The sequence below is a fragment of the Sander lucioperca genome, chromosome 5, assembly GCF_008315115.2.
Source record: "Sander lucioperca isolate FBNREF2018 chromosome 5, SLUC_FBN_1.2, whole genome shotgun sequence".
Lineage (NCBI taxonomy): Eukaryota > Metazoa > Chordata > Actinopteri > Perciformes > Percidae > Sander > Sander lucioperca.
In genome coordinates this window covers 29,189,514-29,215,554 of record NC_050177.1, presented here as the reverse complement: position 1 = coordinate 29,215,554, position 26,041 = coordinate 29,189,514, and the positions used below count along the sequence as shown (strand labels likewise).

General features: G+C 42.4%; 1 protein-coding gene and 2 long non-coding RNA genes across 3 annotated transcripts in view; 2 read left to right on the top strand and 1 right to left on the bottom strand.

Annotated features, from left to right (window-relative positions):
* The window catches only part of LOC118495137, a 470,232-nt gene that overhangs the window by 335,061 nt on the left and 109,130 nt on the right, over positions 1–26,041 (bottom strand). The window lies entirely within an intron of this gene.
* The window catches only part of LOC116034886 (NLR family CARD domain-containing protein 3-like), a 972,843-nt gene that overhangs the window by 842,915 nt on the left and 103,887 nt on the right, over positions 1–26,041 (top strand). The window lies entirely within an intron of this gene.
* The window catches only part of LOC116039322, a 95,652-nt gene continuing 93,722 nt past the window's right edge, over positions 24,112–26,041 (top strand). The window contains exon 1 of the long non-coding RNA XR_004897444.1: positions 24,112–24,218. This is a non-coding gene — a long non-coding RNA (uncharacterized LOC116039322). The remainder of the gene's footprint in view (positions 24,219–26,041) is intronic.

The window sequence follows — 26,041 nt, the reverse complement described above, 5'->3', positions numbered from 1 at the left end:
AACTGGTCACCACACAACATGTGACCACTGAACTGCATTCAGATACAGCATCTCTGAGCCGGTGAGTGATGTCATGGCGCCCTCTGATGACATCATCAGGAAGTACAAGCAGAGCGCCACCAAACATTCACACATTAAAACATGTTTACAGATTTTATTAGTTTCATTTCTATGTTTTTATCTTACACACTCACCCCACTTTTTAAATTATATTTTATGTATTTATTTGGTAATACATAATCAATAAACACTTATTGTTTTTTAACACAATGTATTATTTACTTTAGTATATATTTGTAAGAATGACAGATACCCCCATGTAGTGTGTGTTTTATGTCAGTGAATATAAACGTACCATATTATAGTTATTTGGAGATAACGTTACTGTTATTGTGATTTAGTATTCTATTATATGTTTAAGTATAATATATATTATAAGTATATTGTTCCAACTAGTGCAGTGAGCCGTCTGAATGAATGGTGGAGTAAACGGTCTGATGGTTTTTAAATGAATTGAGGACAGACATCTTTAACCACCCTGGAGTCTGTGTGAACTCTCAACACACCATCCTCTGTTGAACCAATCAGTGCTCTGTTACCAGTCTACTTATGTCCTGTCTTCTGCTGTCTGTCCTGTCCCTGGTCTGTCTTAAAGGCTCTACTTTAAGTAGTAATTGTACTTCATGTATACTCTATACCAGGGGTCACCAACACGGTGCCCGCGGCCACCAGGTAGCCCCCAAGGACCACATGAGGAGCCCTCAGGCCTGTTCTAAAAATGAAAATTGAATGTTGATATTATCTGTTTCCCACCTTGTTAAGTCATTGTTGATAGTTATTGTGAGAAATCATTAACGTAATCAGTGTCTTCACATAGATGATCATTAATCATTAATAATCATATATAACTAAAGGCAAACTGAGCAAATTAGTTATTTCAGAAGAGCGTATCAAACTGGTAGCCCTTCGTATGACTCAGTACCCATGAAGTAGCTCTCAGTTTCTAAAAGGTTGGTGACCCCTGCTCTATAATGTGTGTGCACTAAATGTAGCCTGTCTCGAATGCCATTTTTATATAATGTAATTTTTATATATTTTAAATGTGTAACACCACTTGATCCACTTCACTATATACATCGTATATGGTTGAAATGACAATAAAACCCACTTTAATTGACTTGACATACTTTAGATTTAAAAACAACTCCATTACATGTGTTATTACAGGTTAACTGTCAGTCTGTGTGTTATTATATTAAGTAATGCTGACCCTCTCTGGGCGGTTCCTCTTGTTTCCTCTTCCTCTGTTTTACTTTCACTTTCCAGAGTTAGTGACGCAGTTTTATCTCTCCGTGTGAAGCTCCAGCTGAAGGTAATTTAACTCTAATGTCTGTAATGTTTTAATATATATATATATATATATATATATATATATATATATATATATATATATATATATATATATATATATAGTGTGTAATGTTTGACTGGTGAACTCCAGCTGTGGTTAGTTTAGTTTAAGAGCAGAAAGCTGCAGAGAAACCAACTCAACTGGACTTGTGATGATTACAACTGGCGTCTTCACAGAGATCGGACGCCGTGTTGTTGTGTGGGTACCTGGGAGTGTTTCTGTCTCATAGATCCTTTATTTCTGTCTTATAGATCCTTTATTTCTGTCTTATAGATCCTTTATTTCTGTCTTATAGATCCTTTATTTCTGTCTTATAGATCCTTTATTTCTGTCTTATAGATCCTTTATTTCTGTCTCATAGATCCTTTATTTCTGTCTTATAGATCCTTTATTTCTGTCTCATAGATCCTTTATTTCTGTCTTATAGATCCTTTATTTCTGTCTCATAGATCCTTTATTTCTGTCTTATATATCCTTTATTTCTGTCTTATAGATCCTTTATTTCTGTCTTATAGATCCTTTATTTCTGTCTCATAGATCCTTTATTTCTGTCTTATAGATCCTTTATTTCTGTCTTATAGATCCTTTATTTCTGTCTCATAGATCCTTTATTTCTGTCTTATAGATCCTTTATTTCTGTCTTATAGATCCTTTATTTCTGTCTTTTTAATATTTTTTTTAAAATATACTTTAATTTAAACTCTTTAAACATCATCTGGCACCGTTTAAATTCCATTTTGTTTCAGAGAAAGTTAAACATAATTAAAAGTGTTTGAACTCATTTCTAAAGGCGGTAAGACAAAGTTTCAAAGATGGGGGGGTCGGAGCCTTTCTCCTGCTGTCAGAAAACACACCGTCGTCTCCACCAGCTTAAAGTCAGACACAACAGGACTCTACTGTTTCCTCTGGAACCTTTCAGAATAAAATGTAGAGACCTAAATGCCTCTGTTACTGTTGTAGTGATGTGTGGAGGAGGTGGAGTAGTGTCTCAATGTCCATTATTTTACAGTCTACACAGGACAGAAAGGCGAGACTGATTGTTATAATGGAGTCTTGTCTCCATTAGAGGACAGAAAGATGACATTAGTCCTGGAGTCTTGTCTCCATTAGAGGACAGAAAGATGACATTAGTCCTGGAGTCTTGTCTCCATTAGAGGACAGAAAGATGACATTAGTCCTGGAGTCTTGTCTCCATTAGAGGACAGAAAGATGACATTAGTCCTGGAGTCTTTCCAATGTTCCTGTTCTCCCAGAAAGAGAATGAATGACAGAGCAGGATGAGCAGAGATCAGAAATCATTCAGTGAAGAGCTTCAGACTTTATTTTCTGCTTGATAGCTTCTAGTTTCTCCAGCAGCTTCTGTTTCTGGAGATTAAAAAGTGGTCTTCCTCTCTTTCTAACAGGACCCATCAGAGACCAGACCCTGCTGAACCTGAACCTGAACCTGAACCTGAACCCAGCTGTGTGCCATGAAGACACCACTACTTTAAAAAAGAAGGCGACCTGTAACAGGCCAATTAAAATGGAAGAGAGTAGAAGGAAGAGGTTAATACAGAAGGAAAGGGAGGAACATATAGAAATAAAGAGGAGAAGACAGAGGTGAGTTGTTGTGAAACCTCCAACAAACTAGAAGTAGTGTTGTCTCATTGGGTGTGTGGTCTTCTTGTAGAGGATCTCTGTGTTTCCAGCCCACTGTAGCCTGTCATCCAGGTGCACTCTGGGATATCTATGGTCCTGTTTTCACCTGGTATTAAAATCTGATCTGAGTGATCAGCTCACAAGTGGACAGCTTTAAGTAGAGGTGTGAATCATTGAGATCTGATCACTCAGAGCACATTCTGAGGTGGTCTGACCCTCTCTTATATCCCCGTCTGTCTGCTGCTCTGTTCCCCGCTGGTACCTGGGAAAGGCAGCCACCGATTTACAATAACCTTTATTATTAGTTTCATAAAAATGTCCCCAAATTCACCAGAATGTATTACTACCAACCTTCCTGCTTTTATGTCTCCTTTTGTTATTTGTTAGTCTCTCATTACCAGATCTCCACAGCGCTGAGTAAGCAGGCAAACTAAGGTGGTATAAATGGTTTCATTTACTTTATAACATCAGCAACAAAACCACGGCTGCAGCTATGGATTATTTTAGTAATCGAGTATTCTACCGATTATTCCATCGATTAATCGAGTAATCAGATAAGAAATACTTTTGTTTAATTGAAGAGCAATAATATACAATAGTTTGGCTTAATTTTCGGAAAAAGCTACATTTTCATTGCCTAAATTGCTTACAATATCATCTCTCAAAAAACTAAACATTAAGTGCATTTAAGTGCCATATTACAATGTTTTTAAAGAAAACATTTTCTGAAATGCAATATCAACCTCAAACTAAGGCACACGTTAAACATACATAAACATGACCTTAAGTTTCAACCTGAGACTGATGTGTAAATACACTGTAAAAAAGTACAAACCAATTTAGTTATGTCCACTTATTTCTTATTTTTAACTCAACGAGCTTATACAAGTTGTGGAGTTGTGAATTACCTTAAGTTTCAACCTGAGACTGATCTGTAAATAGGCCTACAAGTATGTATTTGTTAAACTCAACCTGTTTTCATTTATATATTTGATTACAATGTCATACAGCTCTGTACACGTATGCTAGTGTTCAGAGTTTTCATTTTAACTACGTTTGAACTGATTCCAAACTTTGGAAGTTCAAAAATTAACATTGCTGAAAGAGGGCAAAATTTCTGCATCGGCTTTGAATTTGGAAACGCCTTGTGTATGTTTTGATGTTGCAAACAATTTGAGGTTGTTACCAAAGTTTAATGAAAGTGATGTGGAGACGCAGACCGTGGAGCTCACCGCCAGTGTTTTAGTTTGACTGTTAAAAAGTGTTTAGATAATTAAAAGGTATTTATTTAGAAGCGGGCTGGCTGCTAGTTAGCTAACGCTAGCATGCTATTCCACCAAGTTTCCATGCTACATAAATAAGCCAGACAGAGTTGTCCCTCATCTGGCGATAGAAACCCTGCTTTTCCCATAGACTGTATATAAGAAGGCTTTTCCCGTTCTGTTAGCTCAGAGCTCCACAGCCTAAGTCCACAGGTACTAATTAGTTTTGCACCAAATGTATCGTCAAGAGTGTTGTGAAAGTCGAGGTGCAGATTGGCCCCTTTGTGATGCGAGAGAGCACATATGTGAAGTTGCAGTGACAGATTCCAGAGGTTGTAATCACTGAGTTGTGGTTGTGATGAAAAATGAACCAGAGTAAAATAAAAAGTATACGAGTAAATGTTGCATTATAAGTTTGCAGCTGTCATTGTGTTCATGTAAATATCAATCTACACATTTGCGAATATTTTGTCTGTAACTTCACATTCAGAATACAGGTGTGTGAACATTTTCTACAAGTGCAAATTTCAACTTACAAGTTCAGATTTTTTTTAAATATTTTTTTTTTTTTTCTTTGTATGACTTCAAATTCAGATCACATGTGTGTGAATATTTTTTACAAGTGCAAATTTTATTTTTACAAGTGCAAATTTTATTTTTACAAGTGCAAATTAAATTTTTACAAGTGCATATTTTAACATACAAGTTCAGATTTTTTGTTCTGCAAGTTCTCACATTGTATTCTACAAGCTCTCCCTTTTTGCACCATATTTACCTTCATAGTTGAGGCTGAGTCATCTACAATCTGCTCGTTCATTTCACAAATAAGGCGAGCTGGGGGTTTCACATGTCTACCTGCCCTAGCGAAAATTGGCGGTGGCTGTGTGCACACTACATCAGCTTGTGTAAATGCACCTGGTTGTGTGTCAGTAGCATCAGGGGAGGGGAGTGTCTTGTCAGCTGCACGGTCAGGGGAGAGGACTTGAACTACTGCTGAGGGCGGGGAGGGTGCGTCCTGGCATGCCACACCTTCAGCGGAGAACTCGGGAGAACGCAACTGTGCAGCATAAACTGATGAACCTGAGACATTAAACCTTCACACGCAGCATTTGGGGCTACAGCCACTTCACTCTCTGAGGGCAGAGCACTTACAGCCACAACTGGATGACCATCAAACATGTTGGCAGCAGCATCACCATCACTCGCATCATCCATTTGCATCAGCCAGTTAATTGTCTTTGTCTCACTGTCCTGTACATCTGTGGGGACCACAAGGTCAGACTAGTCACTACCAGCAACAGATGGGCCACTTGACTCCAAGGCATCTTCACCCCCAGCAGGGAGAAAACTCACAGGAAGCAGAAGGTTTCTGTGAACAATTTTTTCCCTAGATGTCACAGGATCTCTGATGTGATACACATTGATTTCAGGTTTGACAGACACCACTTCATAAACTGTGGATTCCCATCTGTCTGCGATTTTCCTCTTCCCTCTTTCACCACGATTCGCAAGCAAGACTCTGTCTCCAAAAGTGACGGGCGACCCCTTTGCTTTGTGGTCGTAGTACCTTGCCTGATGAGCCTGCTCCATTCGACTGTTTTGTCGGGCAATACATCAGCATCAGACAGGTTGTGTTTCAAGCGAGTAACAAACTCACAGTGGTCCACGACAGCATCGTTGGGGAGGGCATTCTGAAATACAACATCAATAGGCAGGCGCGGGATCCTCCCAAACATCAGAAAGAAGGGTGCAAAACCCGTTGTCTCGTGCTCAGTACAGTTGTAACAGAATGTCAGCATCTGCAGCATTTGTGGCCACCTGGCTTTTGACTGGGGAGGCAGGGCACGTATCATGTTGCCAAGAGTCCTATTGTACTGCTCAACAACTCCGTTCCCCATAGGATGGTACGGGGTTGTATGTGATTTCTGGATGCCAGCCATCTCCAGAAGCTCTTTAATGAGATGACTCTCAAAATTGGCTCCTTGGTCCGAATGTATGCGTTTTGGGAACCCATACACGCAGAAAAAGTCATTCCATAGGCGACGGGCAACCTGCTTTGTAGACTGATTTTTACATGGGAAGGCGTGGGACAGCTTAGAGAAGTGATCTGTCACAACTAAAACATCCACACACGTCTTGTCAGTCTGCTCAGCAGTCCAAAAATCGATGCAGACTAGTTCCATAGGTTCAGATGTGCAAATGCTCTCCAGAGGGGCACGGTCATGTGGTTCTGGGGTCTTGTTCTGTCCATCATTCCACCCTTCTGTAACAAGGCATAAGGTTCAGTTAAGAGACGGTGGCCCATGCATTACTGAACAAATGGCTCTCTGCTAAGTGCATTGGCAACCACATTCTTCGGGCCGGGTATATAGTTAAGGTCAAAACTGTATGCTGCGAGCTTTGAAACCCATCTCTATTCGCATTCATCTAACCTTGGCTTAGTCAGTATGTATGTTAATGGGTAATTATCTGTCCAGACTGAAAAACATCTCCCTTTAAGCCAATGGCTAAATTTGTCACAGATCGCCCATTTAAGAGCAAGAAACTCCAGCCAATATGCTGGATAGTTCAGCTGGGAATGTGAGAGTGTCTTACTGGCAAACGCCACTGGTCTGGCAATTTTCCCATCAGGTGGCAACTGTGAGAGGACTGCTCCTAGGCCATCAAAGGAGGCGTCAACTGCAAGGATGAATGGTGCAGTGAAGTCAGGGTGGGCTAATGTGACACTGTGCACCAGCTCATGTTTCAAGGTCTGGAATGCTGCTCTACATTCGTCAGTCCAGTCAGTCGGGGACAGTCTCACAGAGCTTTTCTTAAATCTGGGTTTGCGGCTTCTCCCTCTATCCTTTGTTGTGGCAGGCTCAGTCACAAGGTTGAACAGTGGCTTAGCTTTAGCAGAACAGCCCTCAATGAAATGATGGTGGTAAAGAACCATTCCTAAAAAGGACCGGATCTTTCTTGCACACGGTGTTTCCCTATCGGACTCCATCAGGTCAGCCTCTTGCACATCATTTATAGCCTGCACTTTACTTGGATCTGTCTTAACACCATCTTCACATATGATGTGTCCCAGAAACTTGACAGACCGGCGAAGAAAGTGGCACTTTTTAGGCGAGAGCTTCAAATTGTTGGTAGCAAGACATGAGAAAACCATCTGCAAATGCTCAAGTGTAACCTGTTCAGACGGAGCGTAGACCATCAGATCATCCAGGTAGCACAACAGGCTTGTGAAGTTCTGATCGCCAAAGATGGACATCATCATTCGCATGAAAGTGGCAGGACTATTTGTCAGGCCCTGAGGCATCCTGTTATATTCATGCAGGCCAAATGGGGAGGAGAATGCAGTGAATTTTTTTTGTCATCCTTGTGCAGTCCAACATTGTAAAAGCCTGAAGTGAGATCCATTGTGGAAAAGAACACATTGCCACCAAGTGAAGCAAGGACGTCCGTCTGATGAGGCAGCGGATGTGCATCTTTCACGGTTCTTGCGTTCAACCATCTGAAGTCGTTGCAGATGCGGAGATCACCGTTTGGCTTGACAACAAGGCAGCTTTATTTGTATAGCACATTTCAGCAACAGGGCAATTCAAAGTGCTTTACATGAAAACAGAATAAAAAATTTAAAACAGTTAAAATACAAGAATAAAAGTTACAGTGCAGTATAAGAAATGAAACATTAAAGAGCAATTAAAACAGTTAAATATATAAAAGCAGATAAAATAGGAATTTCTCTTTATAAGCTTATATAGAAAGAAAGGCAACATCAAATAGATAAGTCTTCAGCCTTGATTTAAAAGAACTGAGAGTTGCGGCAGACCTGCAGTTTTCTGGTAGTTTGTTCCAGATATGTGGAGCATAGAAACTAAACGCTGCTTCCCCCTGTTTAGTTCTGACTCTGGGGACAACAAGCAGACCTGTCCCAGACCACCTGAGAGGTCTGGGTGGGTCATACTGTACTAGCAGATCAGAAATGTATTTAGGCCCTAAACCGTTTAGTGATTTATAAACCAACAAAAGTATTTTGAAATCAATTCTTTGAGGCACTGGAAGCCAGTGTAGAGACTTCAGTACTGGAGTGATGTGATCCACTTTCTTGGTCTTAGTGAGGACTCGAGCAGCAGCGTTCTGAATCAGCTGCAGCTGTCTGAGTGATTTTTTAGGGAGACCTGTAAAGACTCCGTTACAGTAGTCTAGTCTACTGAAGATAAAAGCATGGATAAGTTTTTCCAAGTCCTGCTGAGACATAAGTCCTTTAACCCTTGATATATTTTTAAGGTGGTAATAGGCTGACCTTGTAATTGTCTTAATATGGCTGTTAAAATTCAGGTCTGAGTCCATGACTACACCTAGATTTCTGGCTTTGTCTGTTGTTTTTAACATTATCGTTTGAAGCTGAGTGCTGACTTTCAATCGTTCCTCTTTTGCTCCAAAAACAACCACCTCAGTTTTTTCTTCATTTAATTTAAGAAAGTTCTGGCACATCCAGTCGTTAATTTTCTCAAGGCACTTAGTCAGTTGTTGTATTGGACTATAGTCCCCTGGCGATAAGGTTATATACAGTTGTGTGTCATCCGCATAACTGTGGTAGCTTATTTTGTTGTTTTCCATAATTTGAGCCAGTGGAAGCATGTAGATGTTAAACAGGAGAGGCCCCAGAACGGAGCCTTGGGGAACTCCGCACGTCATATTTGTATGCTCAGATGTATAATTCTCTATCGACACAAAGTAGTCCCTATTCTTTAAATAAGACTCAAACCACTTTAGTACTGAGCCCGAAATGCCAACCCAATTTTCCAATCGGTCTAGTAATATGTCATGGTCGACCGTATCAAATGCAGCACTGAGATCAAGTAGTACCAAGACTGAAATTTTGCCACTATCTGTGTTTAAGTGGATGTCATTAAAGACTTTAACAAGAGCTGTCTCAGTGCTGTGGTGTGGTCGAAAACCCGACTGGAAGGCATCAAAACTGTTGTTTAGTGACAAGAAAAGGTAGAGTTGTTGAGAAACCGTTTTTTCAATGATTTTACTTAAAAATGGAAGGTTTGATATCGGCCTATAGTTGCTCATTAGTGATGTGTCTAGATTGTTCTTTTTTAAGAGTGGCTTAATGACTGCAGTTTTCAGGGCCTGTGGGAAGATACCTGAGAGAAGAGACGTGTTTACAATCTGTAGAAGATCTGGAGCCAAACAATGTGCAACATTTTTGAAAAGGCCCGTTGGTAGAATATCAAGGCAACATGAGGAGGTTTTCAGATGTTGTATAATGTCCTCCAGGTTTTTATAGTTAATCATATGAAATTGGGTCATGTTGGAATCTGTTTTGCTTGGACACTGTGACAACACATACCCTGTACTCCATATGGAAGCACTGACTGTTTGTCTAATTTTCTGAATTTTGTCATTGAAGAAGGTGGCAAAATCATTGCAGGCCTTTGTGGATAAAAGTTCAGATGCTACTGGTACTGGAGGGTTTGTTAACCTATCGACAGTAGCAAACAAGGCACGTGAATTATTATTGTTTTTGGCAATAATGTCCGAGAAGAAGGACCGCCTTGCATTCCTCAGTTCCAAATTATAAATGCGAAGTCTCTCTTTAAAAGTGTTGTAGTGGACCTGGAGATTAGTTTTTCGCCACCTGCGTTCTGCTTTTCGACACTCTCTTTTTTCTGTTCTTACCAGTATGGCATTTCTCCATGGAGATCTTTTCTTATCAGAGACAGTTTTTACCTTAATTGGAGCAATGGCATCAATAACATTTGTAATTTTACAATTGAAATTGTCTACAAGCTCAGTGACTGAGACCCCTGAGAGGGTGGGTGTGGACGAGAAAAGCTGACTGAATGTTTCACTGGTGTTGTCAGTGATATAACTATTAACTTTGTTTGGACACTTTTTTGCACAGAGATAGTGCCATTAAAGAAAACACAGGAATGATCAGAGAGAGCAGCATCAGTCTCCACAACCTTGGAAATGTTCAAACCCTTCGAGATAATCAAGTCCAGAGTGTGCCCCTTGTTGTGTGTGGGCTCCGTCACATGCTGAGTCAGTCCATAGTTCTCAAAAATACAACACAGTTCTTTTGTCCCTCTATCCTGGGGGTTGTCAACATGAATGTTGAAATCACCAGCAATAACTACACAGTCAAAGTTAATACAGATTAAAGACAGCAGTCCACTAAAGTCGTCAAAGAAGGATGCACAGTATTTAGGTGGCCTGTAGATAATTAGAAATAAAGGTCGAGAGGGGGACCTTAACTGAAGAGCCACATATTCAAAAGAAGCAAAGTTTCCATAAGCTATTTGAGTATATTGGAACGAGTCGTTAAACAAAATGGCGACTCCACCTCCTTTCTTATTTGCTCTATTCTCACTCATAAAACTGAAGTTAGGGGGAGCTGACTCAATGAGAACAGCATCACTGTTATTATGGTCTAACCAGGTTTCAGTTAAAAACATAAAATCAAGATTGTGTTTACTAATAAAATCAGTGATTAAAAATGATTTACCCGCCAAAGACCTGACGTTTAGTAAGGCTAGTGTTAGTGTGTTAAAATAGTTATCTGTCTAATTTTTTGGGACAGGCTGTGGCTGACGAGGAATGGATGCTAAATTTGCTAAGTTGGCAGTTAAGTGCTTCTTTTTCTTACTTAGCGGAGTCACCATTCTTTTTCTATTACCTATCACAACATAGATTGACAAAGAATTGAATACACAGGATGGGGGGGATGAATACTTGCTCTGAGACTTACGGATTATCCCCAATTCTTCCATCTCACTTAGAGCAGTCCGAAGTTTGTCATAGTGACATGGAGGGACTCGCCTATATGGCAGTCTGAAGGGCTTGTCATCCAGCAGGCATATCCTGTGGACAAAATCCACTGCCTCACCACAGTCCATTTTGTGTCTTGAGAAGACAGATTCATGCTGCTCAATGATCTGCAACAGTTTATCCTTCCATTCGAGGGAGACTTCACAGGATGAGAGGTCCAAATCTTGCAGGCCCAAATCCCTTAAGATGAATGATATCTCCTCTTCCGACCTTGGTGGAGGGGACGGGCTCTGTGTGTACTGTGCATTTGACTGGATGTGGTCTGGCTCAGGTAAATCCTGCACAGAAAGACAAGGGGATACATCTGCAACCTTTGCATTCTTTTTCAGGGTTAGTGGTTTTTCTGTGGGATTAACTATTTTCACTGGAACCCATCCATCTCCTGATAAGGAAGTGACAACTCTCCCTACCAGAATTTGTGCAGGTCTGGCCTCGGACTGGGTGGGCTCAATGACAACTGTACTACCTACTGCGGAGATGTTAGTGGCAGGCAGTTTAGCCCACACTACTAATGTTCAGTCATCGGACACAGAGTGACGGCTCTTTTAAATTTAGCTGTGCTGATACAGGTTGGTTTTGCTCTGCCCTCCCACTCATCTGAGGCAGACAACTTTGACATTAAATGGACCAATTCATCATGGTGGTCACTGTTCACTGGCGATGTGACATTTAGGTCATTAACAGTCTTTTTCATTTGTGAAATGAGCCACCTTATGGCATTACTGCCAAGAATCATCTTCAGTCTGGCCTGGCACGACTAGGACTGGAACGATCACTCTATAGCCATAAACCGATACAGTGAGGTCGTACATGGCAGAAGGTGTGACAAGGTGACCGCCACAACCAACAATTACATATTTTTCAGCTGAATACTTTATAATGTTAGGGGTAGACTGGTTAAGTTTCATGTCAGCTGCCTCACTCAAAGTGCATGTCATAGATCCACTGTCCACTAATGCTCTGAGAACATCTCCACCAGTTGACCAGTTGTCACGTCTGTGTAGAAAAGGCTGTCAGTCTTTGAGAGTCTATGCAGGCCTTGCACAATCAATGTTTTTTCAGGTTCCACCACGTTGCTGTAGGTATTGTACAATGTTTCAATATCATCTTTATCTGACAAATCCAAGGTGGGAGGCTCACTCTTAGGATCTGCGCTGTCCTCCCTTACACGCAGATCATTCAGTTTCCCTGCTGACCAAAGGGAGGGCGTCCTCCTTCCGGGCAGTTGCGTCGGGAATGTCCAGGTGAGTGACATAGGAAACACAGCCTGTTCTCCCGGCAGTGTGTGAGGGCAGAGTGGGAGCTGTCCTTACATACAGAGCATGGCATTTCAGTTAAGCCCTCTATTCTAGGGAGCCTATTGGTAGCAGGTGGCCTTCTATTTGCTCGGGCATAACCTGGGCCTTGAAGCAGCACTTTCTCAAGCATGTCAATCAACCTCTCTAGAGTGGGGTGGTCATGACTCACAGCTGGCTCCCGTGTAGGAATGTCTGAAGTTGGATTAGCATTAGGGCTTAGCTCAACTTTATTCACATTGATTTTGCCACCCATTTCAGCAGAAGACTTAACTCCCTTCTCCAAATGGTATATGTCTAGCACCTCACAAGCTGACCATTTATCAATTGTCTTGGACCTGAAGGTAAGAGCTAAATCTCTACAGGGGCAGTGTCTGATGAACATACGTGTGATTTCTACACTGGGGTTATCAAACATTTTACCCTGCTGTTCAAGACAGCTTGTAGCAACATCAGCCGCTTGGTTGAGTCTCAGCCAGTATTCATATGGATCTTCTCGTTCTTTTGGCAAGGTGGAATAAAAGTCAGCTAAAGGAACAGAGGAGAAATGGCTGGAGCTGAAATGTTTGCGAAGAAGCCCATAGATGGCCTGTGGGTTATGCTGGACATCAACTTCTCCGTTTCTAATCCCAAACCTGACAACATCCTTGGCTCTACCTCTCAGGTGGATGAGAATTTCCTCCGCTTGATTCTCCAGCTGAACACCGCTCTTCCTGATGAAATTTTCCATTGATTCCTCCCATTCGTCAATAGACAATGTATCTGAACTCTCCCCTCGAAACACAGGTGGGTCCTTGACTCTGCCCTGGGTGACCAGTTGGACTGACCAGAGATCCAGGGTGTGACTGGGGGAGGGGCCTCTTTTATTGTGTGTTTCATAATGACTGGTATGTGCATTGTTTCAGGTGAGGGGCTAGATGTGTTGAGGTGGGTCATAACACTATCAGCTATTTGCTGTCCAATCTGCTGCACAATAGTGTTCATCTGGTCAGCCAGTCTCACTTCATCAAGGGGAGGGGAAGGGTGCGGGACAGATGTGCTTGTATTTGGTGATGGATGTCTCTGTTATAGGTTGGCCGTGAGTGTTCATTACATCCTCACCTCTAAGAGAACTTTGTACATAATCTACATCTAACATTGTCTTATGATGATCACCCAGCGAGAATGGCACTGGTGTGCTACTGCTATGTAACCCTCTCCCTCTACCAACATTATGAGGAGTCATATGAAAGGTACCAAATTTGCTGAGACTCATATTTGCTAGCAAAATTCACAATCAAATAAAATAAGAATAAAATGAGTTCCTGAGTGTATCAAAAAGGACAGGTCGGTGAGGCTATAGCTGTTTACCAATTAGATAACCCCAACAATCTAATACACAGATGAAAGATTCACCCGGTCCAGCGTAGTCATGGACGAGTCACGGCACCAATGTGACCTATGTGAGATGTCTCTGGTATCACTCGGAGCCAGTCGAGTTGGTAACAGCCAGTTTATTCAGCCTCTACATTTACAATGGAAGACAACAGTGTGTGAATGCTCATCTCAAAGGACAACAGCTAGCATGCTCTGTCTGGAAAGACGGCACATATAGGTGCTAGTTAGCATGCAGAAAATATTAGTGGTTAAACATGAATAAAACGGCTGGTAACTAAATACAACCATTGCCAAATTAACTTAACAGACAATTATTATATCTAACCAAACAAACTGGGGCAACGTTTAAGTGCTTTACAAGTAGTTAACACTATATTGTCCACAAGCATTCACAGACATGTTACCTCGTTGGAAATCCTCCGTTGTTGTGAGGAATTTTCCATAATGCTGCGCTACAACTACTCGAAGCAGGTACGACTTTTAACAGTAGATGGCGTAGTTGTGCCAATTTAGTAGAATTTAACCTGAACCCATTCAACTATGTTACATAAGCCTGCTGTGCTTTACCAGTAAAAACACACTGTAACAACAAAGTTCGCTCCTCATCATGCCAGTCTCTTGAATCTGCAACCCTCAAACAAACTGAAGAAAATCTCCACATCACTTTCATTAAACTTTGGTAACAACCTCAAATTGTTTGCAACATCAAAACATACACGAGGCGTTTCCAAATTCAAAGCCGATGCAGAAATTTTGCCCTCTTTCAGCAATGTTAATTTTTGAACTTCCAAATCAAATTTCAGTTGTTCCTTTCTGAACTTGATTCTCTCCAATTCCTGTTCATGTTCCATTTTCAAAACCAATAATACTTTTTGTTCTTCAAATGTTAAAGCAGTAGTGGAAGTAGTTACACGGGGCGGCTGTGGCTCAGTGGGGGGCGGCTGTGGCTCAGTGGTAGAGTGGTCACCTGCCAATCGGAAGGTTGGTGGTTCAATCCCTGGCCCTGCAGTCCCATGTCGAAGTGTCCTTGGGCAAGACACTGAACCCCAAGTTGCCCCCGATGCTGCGCCATCGGAGTGTAAATGTGTGTGAATGTTTATCTGGTGAGCAGGTGGCACCTTGTACGGCAGCCTCGGCCACAGCGTATAAATGTGTGTGAATGGTGAATGGTTCCTGTACTATGTTACAGCGCTTTGAGTAGTCGTTAAGACTAGAAAAGCGCTATATAAGAACAGTCCATTTACATTTATTTACCACTCTTACCTCCCTCGTCCCCCAACACTCCCTCTTCTGTCAAGTTGGCCATAATGACACACTTCAAGACCTCCTTTGTGCACTTGAGGTCAACATCAATGGAGTAATGCTGAGCAATCTTCTTCAGCTGCTTTTTATTACATCGCTCCAGCAACTCAACAGATGGACCCTGAATGAAATTCTCAACAATATTAGACATAACAAATCAAATGTAGCAAACGTAATACTCAATGTGAAGCAAACAAATCCTCCCAAAACCCAAATGGCCCAAAATATATATAAAGTCAAACAAACTGGAGCCTCCCCATTCTAAACTAACTAGTACAACAAACTAGCTAACTAAACTCATCCCTAGTCTTCGGACAGGTACAGGTGGCGGGTATTTATTCACTATAAACCAATGGGTCTGAAAAAGCCCCTGCTATGCAGTTACCCTCAGAACACCATGGTTGTGATCCCGAGCATATAGCTCCAACCACTTTCCTCGTCACACTAACAAAGTCCCCTGCAACAGACTCTCTAATAGAACCTGCTGCTAAACCTCACAGAGGAGAACGCCAGTTAAAACAAGGCCACACCAAACATTTAAGCACTACTTGTTTACCTCAACATTGAGCAAAAGAAAAGCCCACCTTTAAGGTCTTCAAACAAAACACTTACCAACTAAAGTCACATGTGATACTCCACCCCAACATAACAAGATAAAGACTTATTACCAAAGGCTGAGTTGACGAACCCCCATGTCACAACCTAGCTCAAAGGCATGAGAAAAGGTGGAGACACACATGGTTGTTCAATTAAATCCAATTTATTTATATTAACAAAGATAAACGTGCAATCAGTTAATCAGTAATGTGTGTAATGTATGGATGTGTGCAAATGTATCAAAGCTAGAACGCAAAAATAACTAAACCAAAAATCCAAACAAACCAAGCAACCTTGAGGAGGGAGAGAGAATGACACTAGGACCAAGCACTCCTATTTATAGGCATGTGAGCAATCAGTTGATCCAGGTGTCAATCATCAGTCCTCATTAGCCAATCCCCAGATCCCAGCAACCAAAGGGACTTAATAGGCCTAGGAGCCGTCACAGGTGTTTGTAGGTAAGACCATAAGGCAGTTAAAACAACGCATTAGCAAACATAAGAGCTCTATTCACAGAAACGACCGGGATTACCTGGTCGCAGTACACTTTAATGATCATAAGCATGACATCTCATCATTGTACTTTTGTGGCATTGAACAAGTCAGTCTTCCAAAAAGGGGGGGCAACCACGATTTGCTACTAAAAAGACGCGAGGCATATTGGATATTTACTTTGCAGACCCTATCGCCAAAAGGCCTTAATGATGAATTTAATCTCAATATCATGTTATGCTAATTTGATGTTTTTTCCTTTTTTCCTTATTAGTTTATCCTCAGAAACTGTTCATTGTACAGGTGCAAATGGACTGTTATAATGTAATTTAACCAATGTAATGATCCACTTTTGAATGGACTGTGTCCTCTCTGATTAAGTGTAGAAAAATATTGGGCTAATGACAATGCATTGATCATGAGCCTATAACAAAATTGGTCTGATTATCCATTGTTTTTAAATGTACTGAGTGGCATTTTTTCTGCCTTTTCCTGTTCACGGTCTGTGATGGGAGCGCCACTTTGTGAATGAATGACATCATTCAAGAGCCGGACCTGATAGGTCCTGGTTAGTCAACCAAACTATTTAAGACTATGGTTAAGGTGAATGTGTGAATTTACCTGATGAAGGTCTGAGACCGAAACGTTGTATTTTTCTAAGTAAATTATTGCTTGCGTAATGGTCAGTGTGCGGGACTCTGAAGCGTGCTGGAAAGATTGTGGCTGACCTCTCCCACCCCGGCAACAAACTCTTTGAGCCACTCCTCTCTGGCAGGAGGCTGAGGTCCATCAGGACCAAAACCTCACGACACAAGGACAGTTTTTTCCCCTCCGCCACTAGCCTTATTAACAAGGACCGGAAACCACCCTGACTCTCTCCACACCCCACCTCTGGCTCTACATGCCACTGTGCTTAATCTACTGTTGTCCATCCATCCATCTTCTTCCGCTTATCCGGTAACGGGTCGCGGGGGTAGCAGCTCCAGCAGGGGACCCCAAACTTCCCTTTCCCGAGCCACATTAACCAGCTCCGACTGGGGGATCCCGAGGCGTTCCCAGGCCAGGTTGGAGATATAATCCCTCCACCTAGTCCTGGGTCTTCCCCGAGGCCTCCTCCCAGCTGGACGTGCCTGGAAAACCTCCCTAGGGAGGCGCCCAGGGGGCATCCTTACCAGATGCCCGAACCACCTCAACTGGCTCCTTTCGACGCGAAGGAGCAGCGGCTCTACTCCGAGCTCCTCACGGATGACTGAGCTTCTCACCCTATCTCTAAGGGAGACGCCAGCCACCCTCCTGAGGAAACCCATTTCGGCCGCTTGTACCCTGGATCTCGTTCTTTCAGTCATGACCCAGCCTTCATGACCATAGGTGAGGGTAGGAACGAAAACTGACCGGTAGATTGAGAGCTTTGCCTTCTGGCTCAGCTCTCTTTTCGTCACAACGGTGCGATAAATTGAGTGTAATACCGCACCCGCTGCGCTGATTCTCCGACCAATCTCCCGCTCCATTGTTCCCTCACTCGCGAACAAGACTCCAAGGTACTTGAACTCCTTCACTTGGGGTAAAGACTCATTCCCTACCTGGAGAAGGCACTCCATCGGTTTCCTGCTGAGAACCATGGCCTCAGATTTAGAGGTGCTGATCCTCATCCCAGGCGCTTCACACTCGGCTGCGAACCGATCCAGTGAGTGCTGAAGGTCACAGGCCGACGATGCCATCAGGACCACATCATCTGCAAAAAGCAGCGATGAGATCCCCAGCTCACCAAACTGCAACCCCTCTCCACCCCGACTACGCCTCGATATCCTGTCCATAAATACTACAAACAGGATTGGTGACAAAGCGCAGCCCTGGCGGAGGCCAACTCTCACCTGAAACGAGTCCGACTTACTGCCAAGAACCCGGACACAGCTCTCGCTTTGGTCGTACAGAGATTGGATGGCCCTGAGAAGGGACCCCCTCACCCCATACTCCCGCAGCACCTCCCACAGTGTCTCCCGGGGGACCCGGTCATACGCCTTCTCCAGATCCACAAAGCACATGTAGACCGGTTGGGCATACTCCCAGGCTCCCTCCAGGATCCTTGCGAGAGTAAAGATCTGGTCCGTTGTTCCACGACCAGGACGGAATCCGCATTGTTCCTCTTCAACCTGAGGTTCGACTATCGACCGAACCCTCCTTTCCAGCACCTTGGAGTAGACTTTACCGGGGAGGCTGAGAAGTGTGATACCCCTGTAATTGGCACACACCCTCTGGTCCCCCTTTTTGAAAAGGGGAACCACCACCCCGGTCTGCCACTCCTTAGGCACCGTCCCCGACTTCCACGCAATGTTGAAGAGGCGTGTCAACCAAGACAACCCCTCCACACCCAGAGCTTTAAGCATTTCTGGACGGATCTCATCAATCCCTGGGGCTTTGCCACTGTGGAGTTGTTTAACTACCTCAGCAACTTCCACCAGGGAAATTGACGACAATCCCCCATCATCCTCCAGCTCTGCCTCTACCATAGAGGGCGTATTAGTCGGATTTAGGAGTTCCCCAAAGTGCTCCTTCCACCGCCCTATTACCTCCTCAGTTGAGGTCAGCAGCGTCCCATCCTTACTGTACACAGCTTGGATGGTTCCCCGCTTCCCCCTCCTGAGGTGGCGAACGGTTTTCCAGAAGCACCTTGGTGCCGACCGAAAGTCCTTCTCCATGTCTTCTCCGAACTTCTCCCACACCCGCTGCTTTGCCTCTTTCACGGCAGAGGCTGCAGCCCTTCGGGCCCTTCGGTACCTTGCAACTGCCTCCGGAGTCCCCTGGGATAACATATCCCAGAAAGACTCCTTCTTCAGTCGGACGGCTTCCCTGACCACCGGTGTCCACGGTGTTCGTGGGTTGCCGCCCCTTGAGGCACCTAAGACCACAGCTCCCCGCCGCAGCTTCAGCAATGGAAACTTTGAACATTGTCCACTCGGGTTCAATGCCCCCAGCCTCCACAGGGATGCACGAAAAGCTCCGCCGGAGGTGTGAGTTGAAACCCGTTTGGGTTTACCAGGTCTGTCCAGAGTCTTCCCCTACCCTCTGACCCAACTCACCACCAGATGGTGATCAGTTGACAGCTCTGCCCCTCTCTTCACCCGAGTGTCCAAAACATACGGCCTCAGATCAGATGAAACAATTATAAAATCGATCATTGACCTTTGGCCTAGGGTGCTCTGGTACCAAGTACACTTATGAGCATCCCTATGTTCGAACATGGTGTTCGTTATAGACAATCCATGACTAGCACAGAAGTCCAACAACAAACAACCACTCTGGTTTAGATCAGGGAGGCCGTTCCTCCCAATCACGCCTCTCCATGTGTCTCCATCATTGCCCACGTGCGCGTTGAAGTCCCCCAGCAGAACTATGGAGTCCCCTACTGGAGCCCCATACAGGACTCCATTCAAGGTCTCCAAGAAGGCCGAATACTCCGAGCTCTTGTTTGGTGCATACGCACAAACAACAGTCAGAGTTTTCCCCCCCACAACCCGCAGGCGTAGGGAGGCGACCCTCTCGTCCACCGGGGTAAACTCCATCTACTGTTGTGCTCTTTTTATCTTAATTCTTACTCTCATTGTTAATACATTCTGTGTTTGTGTGTGTGTGTGTGTGTATATATATATATATATATATATATATATATATATATATATATATATATATATACAATATATAAGCATTTGTGAAGCCACAACACACACAACCTTGAGGCGGATGGGCTACACCAGCAGAAGACCCCACCGGGTACCACTCATCTCCACTAAAAATAGGAAAATGAGGCTACAATTTGTACAAGCTCACCAAAATTGGACAGTTGAAGACTGTAAAAATGTTGCCTGGTCTGATGAGTCTTGATTTCTGTTGAGACATTCAGATGGTAGCGTCAGAATTTGGCGTAAACAGAATGAGAACATGGATCCGTCGTGCCTTGTTACCACTGGGCAGGCTGGTGGTGGTGGTGTAATGGTGTGGGGAATGTTTTCTTGGCACACTTTAGGCCTCTTAGTACCAATTGGGCATCGTTTAAATGCCACAGCCTACCTGAGCATTGTTTCTGACCATGTCCATCCCTTTATGACCACCATGTACCATCCTCTGATGGCTACTTCCAGCAGGATAATGCGCCATGTCACAAAGCTCGAATCATTTCACATTGGTTTCTTGAACATGACAATAAATTCACTGTACTAAAATGGCCCCCACAGTCACCAGATATCAACCCAATAGAACATCTTTGGGATGTGGTGGAACAGGAGCTTTGTGCCCTGGATGTGCATCCCACAAATCTCCATCAACTGCAAGATGCTATCCTCTCAGTATGGGCCAACATTTCTAGAGAATGTTTCCAGCATCTTGTTGAATCAATGCCACGAAGAATTAAGGCAGTTCTGAAGGTGAAACAGGGTCAAACACGGTATTAGTAGGGTGTTCCTAATAATCCTTTAGGTGAGTGTGTGTGTATATATATATATATATATATATATATATATATATATACATATTTATACTTATATTGTTTGTTCTGTTTAACCTGTTTAACTTATTTTAGAGAATGTGTGACATGCACCTACAACACCAAAACAAATTCCTTGTATGTGTAAAAAACGTACTATAAAGCTATTCTGATTCTGATTCTGATTTAAAGGAAATTAAACTAAATTAAATATTTTAATTGATAGACAGCCCAAATATGAATATAAAATGACGAAGTTGTGTGTGTGAGAGTGATGTAATGCCCCTCGTCCTCCTTTCAGGGTGGAGCCTGCTGGAGTCAGATGGTTGACACCAGGTCTGAGGAAGTGTAAGTGTGTTTTTAATTTCATTCATCAAACTGTGACATCACTCATCCAACCCTCTGATGTCATCATCAAAGTGCTGATTGGTTAATAATTGCAGCTGTGTTGTGTCTCCTTCTCTCCGTCAGATTCCTGTGAACTCACACTGGACACAAACACAGTGAACAGAAAACTCAAACTGTCTGACAACAACAGGAAGGTGACACGTGTGGAGGAGGATGTTCAGCCATATCCTGATCATCCAGAGAGGTTTGACCGCTGCTGTCTTCAGCTGCTGTGTAGAGATGGTCTGACTGGTCGCTGTTACTGGGAGATAGAAGGGAAAGGAGATGTTGTTATAGCAGTGAGTTACAGAGGAATCAGGAGGAGAGGAGACAGTGATGACTGTTGGTTTGGATGTAATGATCAGTCCTGGTGTCTGATCTGCTCTGATGGTGGTCGTTACTCTGTCAGTCACAATAACAGAAAAACATCCATCTCCTCCCCCTCTGTCTCTGGTAGAGTAGCAGTGTATGTGGACTGTCCTGCTGGCTCTCTGTCCTTCTACTCAGTCTCCTCTGACTCACTGATCCACCTCCACACCTTCAACACCACATTCACTCAGCCTCTCTATCCTGGGTTTGGGATGATGTTCAGGTCTCGTGGTTCCTCAGTGTCTCTGTGTTCTGTGTAGGACGGAGAGTCTCCTCCTGTTTCTCACTGCTAATCAGTTGAGTCCGTACTGGGGTCCGTTTCAGGAAGGAGGTTTAACAACCTCTGAGTCTAACCCTGATGTCTGAGTTGATTTACTCTGAGATGGAAACTCAGCGTTTTCGGTTCCAGAACAGCTGATATGAGTTGGTTCAATCAACTCGGAGTATGTTCACGCGCGTGCACCACCACAATAAAAAGGCAGTTTGAATGGAGCCATGATACTACGATTCACCATGGTAACAACCACAAACAAACTGGTCGGCGGAAATACTCATGCGCACAAACAACGAGTTTGAACCTACATCCATGGTTTGAACATGTATTTCGTTAAAAAAGCAAGACAGCGGCTGCTGCAACAGAGAGAGAGAGAATTGTTGTGGGAGAAAATTGCTGCTTGAGTCAATGCGTAAGCATTAACAGTGTATTAATTTCATATTTAGTCACAGTTAACTTATAATATTACTGGTGAAAACTGGAATTGTATTACACCTATAATTTCATTTGGGTGCAATCCTGCAGGCGAAAAAGTAAGCTTGGCCTACTACTATATCCCATTCTGAGGCTGCAGCACCATGATCATTAACAGAACTATAATGTATAACTTATTTCTTTTTAATGGCTCTCACTGGTTTGTGTCCAGGGAACAACTACAAAAAACGTTTTAAAAAACGTTTCAGAGCGAGTCACACTTTTCTGACGGCTACAGTGGCTTTACTATTACAGTATGATCCACATCACCAATAAAGAAAACTGCCGTTTGCAAAAAACTTAATGCAACACAAAGAATCTGCTGGGATGTTAAAGCATGTCCACGATGGTGGATGTCAGTGATATGAGGACGGATAAGGTAGCCTATCTACATATATGTAGGTCTGTAAAAAAATGTGGAAGTGAAAATACATTTAGTCGGGACTCAATATCATCTCCCCACGTAAACTCTCTGTGAAGTTATACAGCTTTTTCGTCAACGGGATCGTTGACAAAAGGACAGTGTTTGAGAAAAAAAGGCAATGTTTGAGAAAAAAACGTTTTATAATCTGCCTAACAATAAGTTTTATTTATTAAGTTTTTATTCATGCAGATAACAAACTGCATTAAAATGAACCTGATACAGACTGAATGAATGAATGAGGAAATGAAAGAGAAGAAACCTGGAGTTTCTCTCAGTCTCCTCCCTCTGACACTGTGACAGAGGGAGGAGACTGAGAGAAACTCCAGGTTTCTTGAAGAAAACCTGCTCCCGACCAGGTTAGGTTCACAGACTCAGTTACCATAGTAACTGACTCTGAGGTTAAGTTACCTCTCTTTCTGAAACAGAAAACCCAGAGTTTCCCTCATCTCAGGGTTAACTAACTCAGAGTTTTCACTAAACCTGCTTTCTGAAACGGACCCCTGGATCACACTTATATAAATATATCAGGTTATTGGTAAACTAATTAATGAACTTTGTATAAAATAATTCAGAATGATTGAACAGATTCCTGGTGAACATTGTAAACTTCTTCCATTTCCAGTCCTTTAAAGATGGAAGCTGTGATCATGAAATTGTAGAAATGCCGTTGACTTGTGTCATGTTTTGTTTTGAGTTCTTTCTCTTTTCACAATAAAAGCATAAAGTTTTTGTGTGTTTGTGGTCATTCTTTTCAACTTTTACACACGATAAGATATCTCGGTGTTCCAGAGGTCTTCCAGGTCCAGCTGCAGCGTGAGAAACCCTCCAATCAGAGCAGTCCAGTACGTTAGTCTTTCACTTTTTCATTTTCATATTTTGTTGAGTTCAGGGAGCAGAGAGTCTGTCTGTTTTCTCTCCACGTTAGTTATCTGCTCAGCCAGCTGCTGGAACTTCACTCTGTGCTATTAGTACTTTTACTGCAGTAACATGTCATCAATGTGCTATTAGTACTTTTACTGCAGTAACATGTCATCAATGTGCTATTAGTACTTTTACTGCAGTAACATATCATCAATGTGCTATTAGTACTTTTACTGCAGTAACATGTCATCAATGTGCTATTAGTACTTTTACTGCAGTAACCTGTCATCAATGTGACAGATAAGCTGTTTGATTGGGTCTGTTGAAGGTTTGATTCACTCCCACATTAATATGTTGGTGTTGAAGACTTCACTGTTGGTGTGTGTGTGTGTGTGTGTGTGTGTGTGTGTGTGTGTGTGTTGAAGACTTCACTGTTGGTATCAGTAAGGAAAGAAGACAGAGGAGGGATGGATTTCATATTTTAGGAAACATGTTCAGCTTGTGTAATGAGTAGTCAGTGTCTACAGTCATTACATCTTTCAGTCAGTAACGGAGGATCAACAGCAGTCCAGATGTCATTTTATTGTGAAAATCTGCTCCTGTTGCAGCCCTTCCTGCCTGCTTCCTGACAGGTGGAGCTGGGACAGGGAACAGCTCACCTGTGTCAGAGATTTCTCTCCAGGTGGAGAGAGACCCTCTTCTTCATCAACTCTTCTTCATCAACTCTTTGGACTGTTTGAAGAAACTGTAAGTTGCTGTTTGGTACTTTAACACCACGTTAGTCTTTGGTCTCTTCAGGGTTAGTTTCTGGCTCTGTAATGTTAAATATAATGTTTCTACTTCTCTTCTTATTTCCTGAGAAAGTGTTCAGGACTCTTGTGTTGAAGATAAATCTCCATGTTGGTGATTTACTGGAATCAAACAGCTGATCTTTATTTCCTTTCTCCAGCTGTCAGAAAACAAATGGTCGTCTCCATCAGAGTAAAGAGAGACACAACTCTAATGGTTCTGCTACAAGGTTCAACGTTCAGCTTTATTGTCATACAACAAAATTGTCCAATGAAATGCAATCGTTATTTACAGCTGGCTCTGATGAAGTTAAGTTACCAACTGGGCTGCCTCTGTGGGCTAAAATATCAGAATAAATGTCAAAAATTGTAAAAATATATTCCAAAAAGGATGACGAAAACTCTGAAAAAGCAACAAAAACATAGAAATAAAGCACCAAAAATGTCTGAAAACCTTAAAAAAAAAGAATAGAATTGTCTAAAAAGGCCCCCATAAATCCTGCATAGTGTACATAGTTTTCCCTCCACATTAGTTATCTAGGCATTTGGGCTCAACGATGTGGGGGGAAAATCTAATTGTAATTTTTCTGCCAGATATTGTCATTTCGATTCACGAATTAAACAAAAAAGTTTAGTTAAAGTTGAATATTGAGTGTGTAACAGATAAAAGATGTCATGGAGCATTATAACATGAGACACACTGTCAAAAGCACTCTATATTCTTATGAAAGGATGAGAACATAGATATGAACTGGCAGCAATAAGTGTTTTTCTTTGACTATGAGCTGTAAGAGTCTTGTAATCTGCCAATAGAGACATAAGAAATGTGAAAAAGGGCCTCAACTGTTCCACGTTGTCTTTTGCATCAAATTGTAACTATGTAAGACACTAAAAAATATAATCTTAGACACTTTAGGTGTCTGTAGTGTGCAGTGAGGCCAGTTTTTTGTCATCTTAACAGCTGTTTTTGATCTATTTTATAAACGTGTCATAATTTATTCACATCACCTTTTAAAAAAAAAGTGTAGCCATCTTAAATTGTTGTGCTACGAATTTGAATTGTATTTATGAGAGTCTGTTAGTCTGAAACAACTATGTGCATTCATTGGAAAGACAAACAGTGAGGTCATTATTTTGTCATCTTAATTGCCCAATCTGAATGGATATGTTCATAGACATCGGAAAAACATTTTTCCAAGTGAAAACGTCAGCATTCACGTCCCTTTCTGTGGGAATCAGAGGTGAGAAACTCTTTCCAGATTTTGCTAACCGAGTTTCCCAGTTGGTGACATGTTGTTGACAACTGACGTTTGATGGAGGCGAATTTGGTTCACTGAACATATTTCAATGACAATAAACTGATTATTGAGGACAAACGCCTCTGCTGAGAAACACACACAGACATAACATGTTTCAGATTATTCATAAATAGGCCTATGTATAAAACAACACATTATCCGTGTCCTTTCCCTATTGTTGTCCTGCAGAGAACACAAACACCTGTCGATGTGAGGTTTCTATGCTCACATAAGAAAACAGCAGCAAATCTTTTGTTATTGTGGCCTCAATGTTTTCACACACCTGATGCTCTAGGCTACGCCCAACCGTTGGTGGCAGTCATGCAACAAGTTGTTATGCCAAACGCCAATATAACAGAAGAAGAAGAACACGCATCCCGACCATGTGAACGCTGGCAGTCGGAAAAACAACGTAATCATGGGGGCGGTCCCTGTTATTCCCAGGTGGCATGAATGCAGCAAGTGTTTCAATGTCTGTTTATTT